We start from the raw sequence: 20,406 nt of genomic DNA, 5'->3' as shown, positions 1-20,406 counted from the left end.
TTCTCCCATTGTTTCTGCCCACCCTATTAGGTCCAGTAGAATTCAGTTCTCATCCTTCAAACAATGTCATCTAATGAGTGCTAAAAAAGGTATGCTCTCTGGCCCTGGGGTCTGGTCTTGTTTTTCTTGGATGTTCTCTATGATGAAATCTTCTTTTTGGTTTCTTCCTAGGGAATTGTGGGGAGCACTGTTTGATTTGCTGTAAGCCGCATAGAGTTATTTGAGCTGCGCAGTTCTATAAATTTGATTAAATAAGTAAACAAACATAAATATAGCACCTTATGTAAAACTTCGAAGTCACATTTTTCCAGGCTCACAAGAGCATCCCTGGACAAGACCATACCTGGACTTTAGCTACCAGTTATCAGGCACTTAGGACACATGCCTCCTCATAAGCAGAATATTATTTAGGTATGCAACCATTGCCAAACACATGCAGTGATGAAGAAGTCTAATCCAGGTTTAAAAGTATATGTTCAAAGCAGGAGACACATTGAGCAGGTGGCAGCATAATGGTTATCTCTAAATCTTAATCATGAAGAGAAACATGATTTGGATCACGACCCTATTATTACTATGATTATGATTATGATTACTTACTAATACCACTTCTAATGAAAAGCCAAGAATAGGTGAGGCGGAAAATTGCCTATAAAGTGGCTCAGTTGGAATCTAGCCATTTCAGAAGCAATATTTTTCTTATTATACTCTACACTGGACACTACTTCTACTAATCTGAATTTGTATCCTTGACTCCCCCCCAAAACTACTCTGAAGACAGAGGTTTTGATTCACATAGAAGGGTTGATAAAAACAGAGCTCACACTTAAAAGAGCTGGGGGAGTGGGGGTCGAGAATAATGTGGCTTGAAATGCTACAATTAGGGATCACATGTAGTTTAGCCTAGGTCATTTCTGCTTCCTATAATGGTAGTTAATAGAGACACCACTGCTGGAAATTCTACTTTACCTCTAATAGGAGTGCGTGTCAGGAAAACATATCATGATATATTAGTGATGGCTGAGTAGAAAGAGTGAAATTCAGCAGGTTCTAACAGGTTCTGGAGAACTGGTAGCGGAAATTTTGAGTAGTTCAGAGAACCGGCAAATACCACCTCTGGCTCGCCCCAGAGTGGGGTGGGAATGGAGATTTTGCAATACCCTTCCCCCAGGAGTGGGGAGGGAATGGAGATTTTGCAGTATCCTTCTCCTGCCATGCCCACCAAGCCACGCCCACAGAACCGGTAGGGAAAAATTTTCAATTTCACCCCTGCTGAGTAGTCCGAGTGAACATCTACAAACGCCCATTGTTCATGTAGGATACTATAGTTTTCTTTAAAAGAACAAACTGTATCGATAAAATGCATTTATAACTATTGCGGAGAATATCAGAAGTCATTCTCTGGATCTATTTTCTTTCTGTTTTTCTTCAAATTTTTTCTTTTTTTACCCTTTTTGCTTTGTCTTTGCTCTTTTTCTTTTTTTTTTCTTCCTTACTTTATCTTAGTTTGTATTTGTTTTTAATCTTCTATTTTTAAAGTTTAAATAAAACTCATACAGGTATAGATGACTCAGATATAGGTGTATGTACCTATATTAATGTGCCCATCTTCTTAAGAGGCTCTTGAATCTGGCAAACGTGATAGGCACTTGGTCATGGATGAGCCACGGTATTGCTGATGAATCAGATAGTGCAGTTGAAGAGCTCTTTCATACTGGGAATAAGCCAAGATGAAGTCATCTTCTGTCAGCTTTCCCAGGTAGATCAGACAGGAAATGCAAACAGATGAGCTAATTTTACCTTATTGTAAGACTACATTAACAGAATCTTGCAAGTCTGATAGTATAAATCTCCTGCCATTTCCCTGATAAGTTAGGGAAGGTCCTTTTCGAGTTTCTTTCTCTGCCCATTATGCAGCTGTAGGCTATGTCCTCTCTTATCTGTTTGTTTCCTAGGCAGTCTCTCTTTCTCTCTCCTTCACCCCTGACTCCTAAGGTCATTCTCACATAGAATCATAGAATCACAAGGCTGGAAGGGACCTTGAAGGTCTTCTAATCTAGACCAACTTCCAGTGATAGAGCACCCACAATTCCGGAAGGCAAACTATTCCATTGATTAATTGATCTTACTGTCAGAAAAAAAAAATCCTTATTTCCAGGTTGATGAGCTTCCACCCATGGCTTCTTGTCCTACCTTTAAATGCTATGGAGAATAAAACAACACCCTTTTCCATGTGCCAATCCTTCAAGCATTAGAAGACTGCTATCGTGTCTCCTCTAAGCCTTTTCTTCATTAAACTAAACATACCTAGTTTCCTTAGTTGTTTATCATTAGTTGTTCTTTCTAGGATCTCAGCAACTTTACTTGTATTGTGATACCGGAACTGGATGTAGTATACCAAGGTTGGTCTTACCAAGGTGGTATTTTTGGCAGCTGACTCATATTTAAGCAGTGATCCACAAGGATACCTAGAACCCCCTCACACTTACTACTGTTAAGCCAGGGACATCCTATTCTATTTCTATGCATTTTTTTTTCCTGCCTAAGTGTAGGACCTTACTTTTCTCATCACAGAACTGCATCTCGTTGGATAGAGCCCAATGCTCAAATCTCCCAAGATCCTCCTGAATCTTGAGTCTATTTTCCAAAGCATTGACAGCTTGTTCTTGTCTGCAAATTTGATGAGTTCCCCCTTCTATCCCCTCATCTAAATCTAAATATTTAAGATATTGAAGAGCACCAGGCCCAAGACAGAGCCTTGAGGTACCACACTACACACTTCCCTCCATGTAAACATAGCTCTGTAGAGGTCTACATGCTGAGCACGGTTGATCAGCCAACTGTGAATCCATCTAGTGGTGGTACTGTCAAGGGGCAGGCTACCAGTCGCTTGTGGGCGCGTGCACGCGATGCTTCTGCGCATGCGCAGAAGCATCCGGGTGGGTGGGCAGAGCCTCCTGCCACCGCCACCAGTTTCCCCGATCCGGAGCGAACTGGTAGCAACCCACCACTGGTGCTGTCTATTCCACATCGTTCTATTTAACTAAGAAGTAGGCTCTGATCTACTTTGTCAAATGTCCAAATAGACTAGTGTACACCCTCAGCATTTCCCTAATCTGCTAATTTAGTTACTTTCTCAAAGAAGGTAATAACGCTTGTCTGCCATAATCTGTTTTTTAAAAAAACATGCTGGTTTCCAGTAATCACCTTGTTGATTTCTAGATGCCCACAAATGCTCTGCTTGATTATCTTTTCCAGGATTTTCCCAGGCCAAGATAATTGTTCTGTATTTCCTGGATCTTTTTGCCTTTTGAATATTGGAACCACCATCGGCTCTTTCCCATTCCTCTGGCAGTTAAAATTCTATTAAAACCCCCATCAGTCCAGGGTGGCCAGGTGAAATAGCCACGTTTTCAGGCCATGGCGGAAAGAGCGAAGGTCAGGGGCCACCCGGAGCTCCAGAGGGAGTTGATTCCAAAGGGTAGGTGCGCCCACAGAGAAAGCCCTCTCCCTGGGGGTAGACAGCCGACACTGTCTGGCTGACGGCACCTTGAGTAGGCCCTCCCTGTGGGAACGCACCGGGCGAAAGGAAGCTGTTGCTGGCTGCAGATGGTCCACCAAATATCCTGGGTCTAAGCCATGTAGGGCTTTATAGGTAATCACCAGCACCTTGAATCTCACCCGGAGGGCAACCAGCAGCCAATTAATCAAACTGAAGATCAAAGTGCAGAAAATAATAAGATTTTCTTCGCTGGAAGTGAGAGTCCTAGTGAGAGTGGGGGCAAGTTAGGATAGAAACCTGCTAAAAGGAAATTCAAGGTAAGAAGTTGGGGCAAATTCGGATTCAGGGGATTCAGAATAGACGCTGAGGATGTTAACAAGGGATTGCTTGGTGTGGAAGGCATTTGGCCACTGGAATTAGGGAAGATTTGAGATCACACCAGGAAGATCATTCTATGAGAGAAAATGCTAGATGGGCCATTAAAGAAGAAGAGGAGATGGAAATTTGATGCCAATCAAATTTTGTTATTTGCATCTTCCCAGGATACTATACATCAGATAATTGAGAGCCCTGGCTTCAAGCTACTGTTGTCAAGTTAATGTCTGACCCATCATGCTTCTCTTAATTGTGGAGGACAGGTTAGATTTAGCTTGCATCACAAGGATTTGGTTGAATGAGAATGAGGAATTCTCAAAAAGGAGAGATGGAACCCTTGAGCAGGTCAATCTATGTTGCTTCAGGGCATGAATTCTCACCTATTTTGTTTAACATTCCAGCATCAACAAATAGCAGCAGAGAGAGAGAGAGAGAGAAAGAGAGACGAGGGAGAGAGAGAGAGAGAGAGAGAGAGAGAGAGAGAGAGAGATGTTCTTGCACCAGTTGATGGTGCAAGTAGATGTGATACATGGCAGCATTTAGCTAACCTGAAATGAATTCTGAAGCTAAGCAAAATTGAGTTCACTGTTTGGATAGGAGACCACCAGCAAATACCAGGTCTATAGAGTAGACTGGAAGCTGTAACAAATTATTTCCATACTGTTGTGAAACAAACTGTATGATTGTGTCCATTCAGTCATTATTTATAGAACTCAATTGAAGGGTACTTATTAATATGTACTTACTAATTTTTGCTTCATGCAGGTGAAGAAAATTGATGAAGGTTTATAATGAAATGTGATGTGTTTTCTTTATGTTGCAAAAATATTTTCAAAACATACATTTTTTTTTCTCTTCAAAAATGGAGGAGGAAAAGCATTTGTTTCCTAAACTAAACTTGGCGGTGCTACTTCTATTCAGCCATGAAATTTTGAATATTTTATAAGACAAAACCTGGACAAAGGGACAAGAGCCCTTTCTCCATCCTGGTGATGCTAATTTTTATAATGGGGACACTGTTTGAATCAAGCTAATCCTGAGTGACCTTCTTTTCCCCAGGCTTCATTCTGTTCTTCAATTAGCCACAGTGAGAAAGTGCTGTGTCCTGGGGGCATTGGCATATTTAATTTCTACAACATACTGGGAGGTTAGTTGCTGTGAGACAACTGGAACTGAACAAATTAAGAAACAGAGTCCAATTAATTCCATAATTAAAACCAAAAGCATAACAAAGAAATGGATGGAAATGATGGTCCGCATCTTCTTCCAATAGACACTCAGGAGGTCTGACAAGTACTGTATGACAACTCAACTCACACACACCTCACAGAATCAAATTCTCAGTTTGGGCCTAAACTCCTCACTAGAGCAGTGTATGGAGATGGGAGGCCTGATTTTAACTACAAGAACACACAGCACTGCCACACCACACTCTCTTTGAAACAAGGAAGACATTTGGACATTAAACTCTAACCTCTTTGGGTGTGACATATTGAAGATTGACTGTGTGCTTAAGTTACAATTAGACTATCTTGGTTCTTAGTCCTCCTGACATGATCAGCAGGCAACATGAGGGAAAACTAGAAGCAATGCTTTTGCCTTCTCCTTTCACAAATGTAGAAACAGACACAGTGCTTGTACCATGAGAATATAAACAAAGACATCCAAAAGAAAGGAGTATAAGAAGGCGCCTTACACCACATCATACTTTTTGTTGTAGTGATGAGCAGCTGCTCTCCACCTCAGACAAAGCCCTTTCTCTACTTTCTGTCTGTCCTTATGACATTTATAGATATATCTACTGTGGGGGCAATTCCTGCCTCTCTCCATGTTCATACCAGTGTAAATTTGGAAAAATAGCAGACATTTCAAAATTCTTTTCAACTTGTTCAAAGAACTCAGGAAGCAAGTATAAATTAATTTTAACTAGGAATCTTAGAACCCCAAATTTTAAAGAAATTGAACCTACATAAATTTCAGATTCACCCCCCTCCCACAATACATCTCCTTTGACTACTGTATGAGATTCAGCAAGCCACAGAAATTTCTTTCCAAATCCAGAGAGAGTTAAAAATGCTTATGTAAGATTTATTGATTCAATTGCTGTATTTTGTTCAAGAACTGTGGTTACCCAATATGCCAGAAATGTAATGAATGGTTCTTCAGGAAAAAAATGCCCTATTTTCTGAAAACCTAGCTTTTAGGTATGAATACCTCAAGCTTTCTAAGTAGAATAAAATGGATGGTGAGTCAAGAGCCTTGAACTTTTTAAGTTGAAAATTGCTTTGGCAATTCAAGATATAGTTGTTTTGCAGGGGGTAGGTAGGAAGAGACATTGTCCCAAACAATCCTGCAACACGGTGTTAGTATTTTGATTAACTACGGACATGAGCCATAAACTGATCTTATTCAAACTCCCTTTAAATTTTGTGAAAAGGAGAATGTTCAAACCAGTATCCTGGCCAAATTCCATTCTGGATAATTACATTCAGCCCACCTACACAGATTGGCAGCTACGGAGAAATGCACTGTGTTGTTGAAACTGTAGGGAGCCAAAAGAGCATGGGCAAATTAAATCACTGCATGAACAAAGGCTTTTGTCTTAAGCTTTCTCCATGAGAAATGAAAGATCCTTTTTTAAAAGAGTGACACCAGTGGAAAGCTTCTATGCTACAAATTCAAGACACACTCCTTTGAACTATAGATCAAGGTGTTTTACATGTCTCTCCCTGTTCAAAAAAGGGAAATAGAGGTAGATATGAAGGGAAAAGTTTATTAGGCAAGGTAAGCACTTGACTTGCAGCGGGGGGGATCACCTCTGAACAAATCAGAGGTTTTGACAAGCAGGATTAAACTCTTGTAGGAGATAGGAGTTGATTAACCATCTTAAAAATTAAGTCAAATCTTTGAAAAATAGCAGTAACTTTGTCTGACCAGCTTAGCTTAATTAAGTGGAAGAAAGATTGACAAGTAATTTGTTGGAAAAGAACATTATGGATACAGCTAAATGAAAAATGTCTTTTACCTGCAATTGTCAAGATGCTTTCCTTCTGTTTCCAGATGATTTACGTTAGTTTGTAAGTAAACAGATGTGTTTAGATGTTGCAGTCACTTTAGCAATGTGCCATAGTAAAGAAGGAGCTGCATCTAGCACCAACTTGTTAGCACCACTCAGGAGTCTTTCACTTTCAGTGTGCTTAATTTATCTGGTTTCCTTAATCCTCTTCATATATATAGAATATTCAAGCAAGTGTACATTTCAGATAGCAGATTCAATTTACCTGCATGGATATACTTGTATACAGTTGCACTGTTCGCTGTTTGACGTTTTATGCCACCAATTATGCAAAATTTGCCTTTATTGTGAAATGAGTTTTTTGGGTTGAGTTGGAGCCAGGTGACCTAGTTAAGTACTGCTTAGAGACACCAGCATGAATACAGCCTATGTCACATATTATAGTAATGAGATGTGCTTGGTATTGGCTTGTGTGTTCTTTGAACCCAGCTATTATTATTTATATACCAAAATTTATGACATTGCATGTTGTGCAACTCTAGTCAGTAATGCCCTAGTGAGATACCCAGATCTTTTTATTTCATGACATTTTGCCCCTCCTTTTGACAATAACTAACCAATTACATGCAAAGCATCCCAAAAAGTTTAATAAGAGTCCAAGGAATTCCATTCCCAATATAGAAACCAAAAGGTAATGTTCAACAAAAGCAGATTGCAGCTTTGAGTGGCATTATTACTATCATGTCCTTGAGCCGGTTGCAAAGATTTAAGTGTGACAGGGAGTTAAATGAAGGTGTCATTGTTCTGACCAGTGCTCTCAATCAGGAGATAAGAGAGAAAAAAACATCATTAGTTTCCATTCTTCCTCCACTTCCACTTTTTATGCTGATGAGAATAGGAGGTTATGGCTGACACAAATGGGTCATCTCTTATTTCTATAATTAAGATCTGCACACAACTTGAATTTCTTCATATTATTCAACAACTGTTTCGGAAATCTAGGCAGAATGAAATCAAAGGGAGGTTATTTAGAAATCACACACAGACAAAGTGGCAACTGATGCCATTCTTCAGTATACTGAGACAATTTGGTGATTTTAGTTTACATCTTTCCTGCTGTTGTCTTAAGTGGGCATTGCTCTTCTTGGCCCCTGCTCCTGGGTAAGATCCTGGATATGCACACTGCAATATACCCCAAGATGTTTGGGTCTGAGATTACAAATCATGTTTATGGCAAAGATTAGATGCCTACTTTTTTCCAGGACCACAGCACATTTCTGATCACTGTGTTGGAGGCTAAAGTCCCAAATTAGTTGTTGGAGCCGGGACAAACATTTCATTTCATTTCAATTGACAATTAAATAAATTGCAGTATAATTAATATAACTATATTTTATTGATGTAATGAGTAATTTTGTCTTTTCGCACATTACTGTCAACATTATAATTTGACAATAACTTGAGTTGGGAGTCAGATCCAAAGATCAAGGGCTCTGCATGTGGCCATATAGCTCCTATTGGGTAGCCTTGGTATATGCTTAGTATGTTGCATGAAACCAATCCATTACGATTTGTCCAAAAGAAAAGAAGGTTAAGTAACCACAGTTCAGCATAATATGTGATCCATCGGCAAAATGTCCAGCTGCTTAAAAATTGGCTTACTCTATATGAAGGCTTATTAGTTAGATCACAAAGAAACAATTGATTTCAAAACTCAGTACTTCACCGTTGCAATAGTATTTCATTGTTGCAGCACTCAGCCAACCTTGGCTTATCTCCAAAAAGCTAAATTAGACATGATTAATATTTTGGATAAGAGGCCATTAGGAAATCTCACGATTGACTACATGGGGAAGGGGGAAATTCACAGAAGATAATAATAGAAAACCATTTCAATACTTCTACACTGTTACTGCTAAGCAATTGCACAGTTTTATGTATGTGGTTGCCACATGTTCAGCTTCCCTGAGAAGCATTTTGGGAAAAGTATACTGTGTGAAGTACATACCCACCAAGGTTGACGTTTTACAACACAGTACCTCTCTGGAGAGCCCCAATCAGTCTCAACAAACTCTTTGGAACTAATATTGGTATTTTCTAAAATCATGCCCTTTATGAATTCTTCTAAAAGAAGAATGTTCTTTCTTAATTAATGACTTGATTTTTCTAAAAACACAGCAGAAACATGCATCAAAATGCATACATAACTTTTTGCTGTCCCATTTTTCCAGCCAAGATATGATAGCAACATTCTTCTTCCAGTAAAGAGTAGATAGAAATGATTATGAGCCGCAGTGGCGCAGTGGTTAGAGTGCAGTACTGCAAGCTACTTCGGCTGACTGCTGGCTGCCTGCAGTTTGGCAGTTCAAAATCTCACCAGGCTCAAGGTTGACTCAGCCTTCCACCCTTCCGAGGTGGGTAAAATGAGGACCCAAATTATTTGGGGCAATATGCTGACTCTATAAACCACTTAGAGAGGTTAAGCACTATAAAGAGTCTATGTGCTATTGCTAGTGCTATTATAGAAGGACCAGGAAAAAAACAGTTTCTAAATTCTTTCTTCAAAGAACATTTTGGCCCTGTGGGTGGCCCTGTCTCCACCCAAGAAAGAAGAGTGGATAACAATTTACAGGGAGAAGCTCATGGCTTGAGTGGACTGCATGCGCCCTTGAAGCATCACACTCTGCCATTCAAGTTGTTGTTGTTAGTTGCAAAGTCATCGACCCATTGCAACCCCATGGATAATGTTCCTCCAGGCCTTCCTGTCCTCTACCATCCTCTGGAGTCCCTTTAAGCTCACACTAAATGCTTCAGTGACCCCATCCAGCCAACTCATTCTCTATCATCCCATTCTTCTTTTGCCCTCAATCTTTCCCAGCATTAGGCTCTTCTCTAGTGAGTCCTTCCTTCTCATTAGGTGGCCAAAGTATTTGAGTTTCATCTTCAGGATCTGGCCTTCTAAAGAGCAGTCAGGGTTGATCTCCTCTAGGACTGACCGATTTGATCGCCTTGCAGTCCAAGGGACTCGCAGGAGTCTTCTCCAGCACCATAATTCAAAGGCCTCAATTCTTTGGCACTCAGCCTCTCATATGGTCCAACTTTCACAGCCATACATTGCAACTGGGAAAATCATAGTCTTGACTATACACACTTTTATTGGCAGGGTGATGTCTCTGCTTTTTAGTATGCTATCTAGATTTGCCATAGCTTTCCTCCCCAGGAGCAAGCATCTTTTAATTTCTTGGCTGCAGTCCCCATCTGTGGTGATCTTGAAGCCATTCAAGTATGTGGATATAAGTTCCAGGTAGTCCTCAACTTAAAACCATTCATTTAGCAACTGTTCAAAGTTACAACAACACTAAAAAAAATGACTTATGACTGGTCCAAGCACTTACAACCATCAGAGCATTCCCCATGGTCATGTGATCAAAATTCAGGTGCTTGGCAACTGGTATATATTTATGACGGTTGCAGTGTCCCAGGGTCATATGATCATCATATGCAACAATTCCAGATATCTTTTGACAAGCAAAGTCAATGGGGGCAGATAGAGTTGATTAACAACTGCACAATTCATTTAACCACTGCAGTGATTTATTTAACAACTGTGGCAAAAAAAAATGGTTGTAAAATTGAGCATGACTCACTTAACAACTGCCTTGTTTAGCAATAGAAACTTTGTTGAGGATTATCAATATTCCACTACATTGGCAGTGGAAATATCAAGAACATCATAGATGGCAACAAAGAGTGAGAGTTTTCAGTATATCTGATCCCAGCTAATGACTACCTAGATTGTTGTACTTTTTTGAATAAACGGATTCTCATATGCAGCAGTTTATGTAGAGTTTAACTACTTTGCAACCCTTGACCATGTCTCTGTTCTGCCCTTTAGACTCTAGTAGTTTACAGTGTTTGTCTCTTAGAACTCCTGCTTTGCTTGAAACTCGTCTCTGCTTCCCCTTCAAGTCTAGGTCACTGGTAACAACCCTATGCTTTCATTGGGACTAAATTAGTTTGCCTTGCAAATTATCTGTTTGCTTTGTTCATTTAAGTATTCTGGTAAAGCTAGTGACCGTGGGTGGTTTTACAAGTAGATGTATGTTGCAATAATAATGATAGGCCAACTGTCTTATTCTACAACGCACCAGAGGGCAGGACAAGAAACAATGGTTGAAGAGAACCAAGAGAGAAGCAACCTGGAATTAACAATTAACCAATGGAACAGCTTGCCTTCAGAAATCATAGGCACACCATCACTGGAGGTCTTTAAGAAGAGACTAGATAGTCACTTATCTGAAATAGTATAGGTTCTCCTGCTTGAGCAGGGGGCTAGACTAGAAGACCTCCAAGGTCCCTTCCAGCTCTATTCTATTCTACATTCTACATCTGTAGAGACAAAAATGAGTTTTGCAAGGGAAGTTCTTCAGTAAGACATGATGCTATGATTAGCAAGTGTTGATACAATAGCTAGCTTTCGCATAACAGCCAAATAAATTGTTGCTTGGTAACCCAACCTATTACTGCTATAGAAGATAATGAATTGGCTATGTAAAGGAAATGCTGAGCCAACCAATTGAATTGGCTTAGTAGACCATAATTTAGCTATCTATGAATACAGAATAACCTTGGAAGGACTTGAAAGGGACCTTGGGCATCTTTTAGTCCAACCCATTGCCTAACAAGGAGACCCTATACCATTCCAGACAAATGGCTATCCAATCAGTGGGATCAATAGAAGGCCACTTTATGCAAAAACCTGAACAATCACCATACCATGGTAAAAAGTTAAGTGTTCTTATGTAGCTCTTTGCTGCCACCCAGTGATTGTTTATTTATTGCAGCAGAGATGTGGAAGCTCTGAGTTAGTAAATTTGCAAATTACAACCCACTTGGTGCTAAGCATGTTTTATTGAATAACTTACAGTGGTCAGTTCATATATCATGTTAAGCTAAACTCCAACAAACTCCATTTATGCTAACAGCAAAATGTGAACACAGTCAAGGTTCTTCTCCTTGTGAATCATTTTATCTTGAATCATTTACAAGCTCTAAAGGCCGAGTAGCGCTCTAAATATCCCAGGAATAGAGACTTTAGGCCAGAATGCAGGGAACGGTTCTCCTATATATATCTATCAAAATGCACGGGGTCATTCAAGAAGACTGCCACATGGCCCCCGTTAATTTAAATGGATCTTGCATGAGTAAAAAGTATTCTCCATGGATTGCAGCCTCAGGATTTAATTCCTTCTTTGTGATTGAAATGTTTGAGGATGGTAGGTGGCAATGTGCCAGCAGCCCAGAAAATACAAAGCAGATCTGCCTACAGTGCTAATCTGGAATTCTGTTTAGTTACGTTTTACCCATCATTTGCCTGGTCAGAAGCAACCAAGGAAGGGGTTCAGCAGTGCTGAGTAGATGTTTCACAATAGGACGTGTTTAATTAGCCAATATCATCTAGATTTGCAGATTTTTGCCCTTGAACTATGTCACTGTTTTGGGGAGGGCTAATTCATATCTAGCTCTGAGCAGCTATAATTGCTAATTAGCACTCGACTTTTTCTTTCTAATCCGGTAGTAAAATGCAACAAAAAATAAATTATAACAGCAATTATGATTTTCCCTTCTAATGGATCTTTACTGCTATATATCATTTTTCCCTTTAAAATCTCACCTTGATGAAGAATATAAATTTTATCAAGAATATAATTAGTAGTATTTTGAATGGTAACATAATTTTAATAAACATGTTTTGCACGATTTATGTTTCTTGTTCTATAAATCAGATAGCACAGAAGATGACACATTTAGAAAAATAACACAGAGTGGCGGAAGTGTGCACATTTACTGAAAATGCTCTCTGATTGTTTTCTTCCTGTCAGTCTGATGTGACAGCATCAGATTATCCTATTATGCATATCGTCTGCCATTCTTTTGATAGAAGACCATGGTCAACAATTTAGGAATATTCAAAGTGACAAACGGACCAGTTTCAGGTGACTATTAGTTTGTAAGAGGCTGAAGGAATGCTGTGCCAAATGTCAACATTTTTGTTGTGAATCTACAGCCTTAAAGTATTTTTCATTTCAGCCAGTGGTGGGTTGCTCCTGGTTCGGTCCGGTTCTATAGAACCGGTAGTAAAATCAGCGGGAGGCTCCACCCATCCAACATGATGTCTTCATGGGTGATCTGTGCATGTGCAGAAGCGCAAGTGAGTGAAGCGAGCGCAGGCACGCGCTCCTGCTGCGAACCGATAGTAAGGGTAAGTAGAACCCACCCCTGATTTCAGTTCATGGTAACAAAACAGGTGAAAATATTATGAAGCTAGTCCAGAGTAAAGGCAATGCTTCTTGCCTACGTTCTGAATTGACATCATGAAAATATCAGGAAATTAGCTGAGTTGCATTCAGATAGGATCTCCTCTTCTCAAAGCTTGGACAGTTGTACTCAAAATTACAAATATCACTGGGAGAGATTATTTGTCTCTTTAGCACAATTATTGGAGTGCAGTTGTATTACTGAGCACATGTGCACCTGCAAATATATAATATTCTCACTACAACAATGTTTCTCAATCTGGGGAATTCTGGGAGTGGAAGTCCACATATCTTCAAGCTACCAAAGTTGAGAAACGCTGATATAGAGGCTCCTTCAAAAAAAATGCCCTGCCTTCTAGTCTTCATCACTCAGACTTCATGTGGAGGTCGGAGGCAGAATCATGCTGAGCTGAGCTGAGAAATTCTGGAAGTCGAATTCCATTTATCTTAAAGTTGCCAAGGTTGAGAAACACTGCGCTGGAGACTCCATATCATAGTAACTAATGTGCTTTTTAAAAAATTGCTAGTTGTCTGCTTTTCTCATGCAACAGTTAACTGTTTTGTTCAGGAACACATTCAGACCACATCAGACATAGTCATGAATAATTTGTGTGATTAGTTGTTCTTTGAAATGCATGTCATTTTCTTGATCACCGTTTGTGCATATTTTAAAAGAAAGGGTTGAGATCTAAGTACGTTCTGCCCTTCATACTTGTTCCAATATATGCATGTATTGTATCCTATGTGTGAACCTTGAGAACAAAGCCTTATATCATTAGCATTCACAAGGGATGATGAGAGACCTTTCAAAAATTATGAAATCGGCAGTTATAAAATGCATTGAAGGACTGCAGATTATGCTGAAACCAGAAACTCCTGGCATCAGTATTATGCAGCCCTGTCCAACCTGATGCCCTCTTAAAGTTTAGAACAACAACTCCCATCATTTCACACCAGCCTGGAATGCTGGAAACTGCATATGGAGACTATTAGACATACGGAGAGTGTTATGAATGGGCAAAGCAGATGTCTTTTATTGCGCCACAAAGAGTAATATAATCATTTAATTATCTGACTCTCATATCTGTCAACAATTCCCACAGTGCTCGCATGCCATGCCCAGTTGAAATAACAACCCAGCAGGCCCTCTGATTTTTCTTTTCCCTTCCCTAAAGAATTAACAAAATGCTTGTAGTCTACAATGATGAAGCAGAACGTTGAGCCAATTTTTTTTTCAACAGGTAAAATGCCGAGCGTATTTACGCGGGATTGTATTCCCAGGAAGCCACTCCAACCCACCACACAAAGAAAAGCCAGTTATCAAGAGATGGACATTTTCCAAGGATATCACATAATTCTTAACACCTGTGCCAAATCCCATTAGGTCAAGCCATCAGGAGGAGGACAGGAAAGCTGCTCATACTGGCTCTCAAATGACATTGTGCCACATTATTCCCCTGTATGTAGGCTGTGTTTTACAACAGCAGCAAAGTCTTTCATGCTTGTACTATTCTGGTTTTGGCTTTGATAATGAATAACACTCAATTCCCTTGTGACTTGGTGGATCATCCATGAGTTGTTCTTTCCAAGTGTCAAACAAGTTCCAAATACAGACATGGCTGTCACCATTTATCCCAAAGCAAAGAAGCCAGTGGTGGGTTGCTACTGTTTCACCCCGGTTCAGGCAAACTGGTAGCAGCAGCAGCGGGAGGGTTCGCCCACCAGCCCGGAGAAGCATCACACACAGTGTGAGTGCACACGTACCCACAAGCAAACCGGTAGCGACGGGTTTTGAAACCCACCCCAGAAACAAGCACCAAGTATGCCAGTTTGGTTTCAGTGGTTAAGGCACCAGGTTAGAAATCAGGAGACTGCCTTAGGCACAAAAAAACCAGATGGATGACTTTGGATCAATCGGTCTCACATTCACAGCACAATTCACCTCAGAGAGGTGTGGGGAAAATAGGAGGAAGAAGGAATATTAGGTATGTTTGCTGCCTTGAATTATTTATAAAAAACAATAATAAGGGCAGGATTACAAATTCTAAGAAAATTATTTAGTAAATTATTTAAGATTATATCGAACATTTTTGCCTAGAACTTTGCTTTCTTTCCTCAAAAGTTGTTGAGGCTATCTGAGCCAGGAATCATCTATGATCAACGATGGCCGGCTGTTTATGGACAATACTGTATCTGCTTTTGCAGTCATAGGTAGATGGTTCAAGTTATCTTTTCTGCTTGTACAGGTAGTCCTCCATTTACAACAATTCATTTAATGACTGTTTGAAGTGACAACAGGATTGGAAAAAGTGACTTACGACTGTTTTTCATACTTAAGACCGTTGCAGCATCCCCACAATCATATGATCAAAATCCAGATGCTTGGCAACTGACTCATATTTATGACGGTTGCAGTGTCCTGGGGTCACATGATCACCTTCTGCGACCTTCTGACAAGCAAAGTCAATGGGGAAGCCAGATTCACTTAACAGCCATGTTACTAACTTAACAACTGCAGTGATTCACAACAACTTGCCAACAACTGTGGCAAGAAAAATCATAAAAGAGAGCAAAACTCACTTCACAATTGTTTCACTTAACAACAGAAATGCCTGAGTCAATTGTGGTCATAAATTGAGGACTATCTTTAATTTGCTGTACCAACTTTGCCTCTGAAGGTCTTCATCCCATGTTTGCTTTTGCTACCTGTTCACTTGCCTTCTCCAAATGTGCAACCAATTAGAGGAGTATGAAGAAGTAATGACTCTCCCATAAGTAGCCTGGGGGAGGTAGTGAGGATTTTGCTGAGAGAAATGGAACCAACAACGATTAGGAAATTGGAACACTCAAGGGAGGATTCACCAGAACTTAAATAACACTGCAACTCAACTGTCTCTAGAGCGGTGGTTTACCCCCACATTTCCCAAACGTTCCATGTTATCTTTGGCTATCCATTATTAGTAACCATGACTATCCCGTTCCTAATGGTGTCCCATGATGTAATCCAGCTCGTGAAACCTTCTATCCTTCCACTGAAAGCACACAGTCCCGCTTCTCACATCCATATATTGTAACTCCTCCCTTGATGTTTTTTCCAAGACCGCTGGTTACACTCTCAAGGTCATTTTAATGGCCCGGAACCATCCCGCCCTACTTGCTTTTTAAAAGGCCTTTGGTCGCATCCTTTATATTGGTACATATCACCTCATGTTCTTATCACGTATGCTCGCTCCACCCCTGGTTGTCCCGGAATCCTGCTACATCATTTGTGAACTACAATATGAAAGAATGGCTCATACCCATTAGAGGAAAAGCTACGGATAGATAATATTTAAGACATATGGAAATTCACTGGTGAGTTCACCTATAGCACAGGTAGGGATTTTTTTTTAAAGGGCAAACTTCCATCTATGCCAACCTGTGGAAATGCATCCAAGTAAAAATAAAAATATAACAATATCCCATCCTTATTTCCCCATATACACAGCTGTGAGGAATGTGTGTATTTACAGATTTTCTGCAGCTTAAAACAGAACAGCATATGCTGTGGGAGAAGATAAAAGTGGGAGATGTGTAATGCTGGACATAACAGCCAGCAGATTGTTGAGCGTGGATGTTTGTGTATGTTCTTGTTTGTTTAAATAACAGCTTCTGAACAGGAATAGTGAGTACTTGAAATTTCACCAGCTGTTACTGACTTGACCTTGCCCAAACTGATTGTCAGAAAGAACTACCATCCCTAAAAGGAATAGGATTGGATTGGTCCAAGTTAACAAGGAGAAAATGGAGAGAGAGAGAGAGAGATAAAGTGAAAATATAGGGAGATTGAAACTTATTGCTATATGTGGCTACAAAAAAGGGTCCCAACCATTTCCTTTTTTTTTTTAATTTGATTTATATGCCGCCCTTCTCCGAAGACTCAGGGCGGCTTACAATGTGCTCAGCAATAGCCTTCATCCTTTTGTATATTTATACAAAGTCAGCTTATTGCCCCCACAACTGGGTCCTCAATTTACCTACCTTTTGTTATCTGTATGTGATATGTATTGAACACCAGAATTTCTTTTGTCAGTAAGACTGTGCAAAGCATTTAAAGGTGAGGGGGCATTTGGCACAGATACATTTATGAAGCAACATGTACCTTCTATACATGGAATATCTTCAGTTTTCAACTGTGATTCACCTCCTCTCAAGTTGAATCCTGCTGTTGGTAACTACAGGGAAAACCACCTCTCCTGAATACTCTGCACAGGTTTCTAGGAGAAGCCATGATGGTACCATATGCATCATATCATCATTATGCAAGGGGCACAATTACATCACATCATGACATCTGCTGCAAATTTGTATTCTTGGCCTCAGTGCAGAAACCATTGTCTTTTTCCACGTTGCTCTTTGTCTTTGTAGTCTAGTCTACAGGACTGGAGTTCCTTGGTGCTCTCTCATCCAAGTTCAACCCTGTTTAGCTTTTTGAAAATCAATCAAGATTGGTTTTGTGTAGCTCCGCCTATCGTGATCTGTGATCTTAATCAAGTGAGAGGGGAAAAGGCTTGGCCCTAATTTCTCCCAAATTCTTGTGAGGACCTAATTGGAAAAGACTTCGTGAATGGGAGTTGCACTGGGAGTTGCATTTCATGCAAGGGATTTGTGTACCTGCGCCTGTGTACATAAGTATACTCAGATGGTTGATCTGATCTGGAATCCGTCTGAATTCCGAAAGGAAGGTGGGGAGTTTGGATCATGAATGAGGAGATTCCTTTGTTAGAGACAAGCAATTGTTGAGAAAATTATTACTGCTCCTCTGTACAGAAAATTAAGGGTTGGGAGGCCAGTATTGTGTTGTCTGGAAAATCGATCCATTTTTAAAACATAAGTGGTCAAATGTGTATTTTATTTTATTTATTTATTTAATTCAATTTATATGCCACCCCTCTCCAAAGACTCAGGGCTAAAAGACTCATTTATTTTATCCCATCGATTTATCAAAAGCACTAGGTTAATATTATCACAATTTTTGTAAAACTACTGTCTTATGTAAGAATGTCATGAGAAAAGGGCAGTTGTTCATGTTTGTTCATGGAAAAAACTGTTAAGCAACCCATCCACAGCATTCTCTGACTATGCAGAGATTAATAGAAAACTGTGTCCAAGAAAACTAAAGTTATTCCACCCATATAGTCTGTTCTTTGCTCTCTGTCCAGATGGTATGTACGCACATACTTGGTTTAACTCCTGGTAACTGCTTGGACTAGTCCCTGCAGTTTTCTTGGCAAGATTTTCAGAAGTGGTTTGCCATTGCCTCCTTCTAGGGCTGAAAGAGAGTGACTGGCCCACTCTTGTGTCTTTGTGTCTAAGATAGGACTAGAATTTACAATCTCCCAGTTTCTAGCCTGCTACCTTAAGTACTACACCAAGCTGGGTCTCTGTCAAGACGTAGTCCTAAAATAAACAGTATTCCAGGTGAGAACTTCAATACCCAACCACCACCTTATAAATTTCTAACATTAGAATGATGATGAAATTACTGATGATGTCAATGATGGCTTATGCTACCTTTCCAAATGTACTGAGATTACAACCAACTCCTAGAATTTCCAAAACATCTGCGGAGTAGTAAGTTAGAGAAAGTAGATGTATATCATTCATGCTTTCTGCCTTACCTCAATGTTCTTCACTTCTAACTAGAATGAAAGAAACTAGAAAATGGAAAAGATAGATAGAGATTCATATTTATACTTATAACAGAATAATGGAATAACAGAATAAAAAGTTGGAAGGGACCTTGGAAGTCTTCTAGTTCAAACTCCTGCCAAGCAGGAGACCCTATAACCATGATGGCAAACCTATGGCACATGTACCAGAGGTGCCACACAGAGCCCTCTCTGTGGGCACGCACTCCATTGCCAGCTGCTCTCTTCCGGGTTCTGGCACTCCAGGCCACACGTGCATACTCCAGTTTTGGCACTCAGTGCCAAAAAGCTCAACCATCACGGCCTATACCATTTTGGACAGATGGCTGTCCAATATCTTCTTTAAAATCTCCAGTGATGGAGCAGTCACAATTTCTGGAAGCAAGTCACTCCACTGATTAATTGGAAACTACTATCAGGAAATTTCTTCTTAGATCTACATTGGCTGTCTCTCTGGTAAATTTCCATCCATTTAATTACTTTAATTTAATTTAACCCTCCGCCCCCCAAATAACCAATATCTAGAATATCTGAGAAAAGAAAGTATTATTTTTATTTCGGCAAAGAAAGTGCATTCCTCAAGACATGGCCACTATGGTAGTTTAGTAACCTTTCAATGTGTACCCTGGACAAAGTCCAGATTGTCCACTTCTAAGACCTTCTACATCCTACACTGGAACTTAAGTCAAACACACCTTAGGTGGGGATATTATGGCACTCTGTTCTAAGAAGGCTATAGTGCCATTATTCCTATGTTCTTTTGCAGTACAGGTAGGAATTTGGATTCATGGAATATTATGATATCTGTATTTATATGTAGTATTAGCATACTTGTATGACTACAGTATAGGATAAAAATGTAGAATAAAAAAACTGAAAATAAATAAGGAAATCTAATGCTCCAGACTCAATGCTAAATCTATTTACAATTTCCTTTCAAAAAAGAAATTATTAAATTCCATTCAAATTACATTCAGCCACATTAACTGATATTGGGGAGAAAAAGATTTGTGTGTGTGTGTGTACATGCAATCTTAGCAACTAATGAATATATGGGACCATTAGTTTTCATATACCACACTTCTCCTTGTTGTAGAAGTAAATAAAATGGAGTCTAGATCAGGGCTGTTAAACTCTCAGCCAGATGCGTCATGCGCTGGCCACGCCCGGTTTAGTGAAGGTGAATTTTTGCTTTAGTAGGTAACTAAATGCACAATCAAAATTGTGGAAATTGTAGCCTAATAATAAAAAAAAACATTTCACTTTTCCAATACATTTTGAACCGAAACCTGTCTGCTTCTAGAAAGAAAAGGACAAGCCACATGATAGCTCAATCCATAATAATAAATAATTATTAATTTAATGGCTCAGTGGGGCTGGAGGTGGAAAGGTCCAAAACAAATAACTTCAGGCTCAAATAATTTATAATAAAAGAAAATCAAACCAACATTCTGATTAAGATGAGGAATGACTCAAGTGAGCAATATTGTGATGTGTGTATGTATG

This window comes from Pituophis catenifer, unplaced genomic scaffold, assembly GCF_029215685.1.
Source record: "Pituophis catenifer annectens isolate HBS135680 unplaced genomic scaffold, rPitCat1.0.hap2 SCAF_1, whole genome shotgun sequence".
Taxonomy (NCBI): domain Eukaryota; kingdom Metazoa; phylum Chordata; class Lepidosauria; order Squamata; family Colubridae; genus Pituophis; species Pituophis catenifer.
This window is presented reverse-complemented; position numbering follows the sequence as displayed.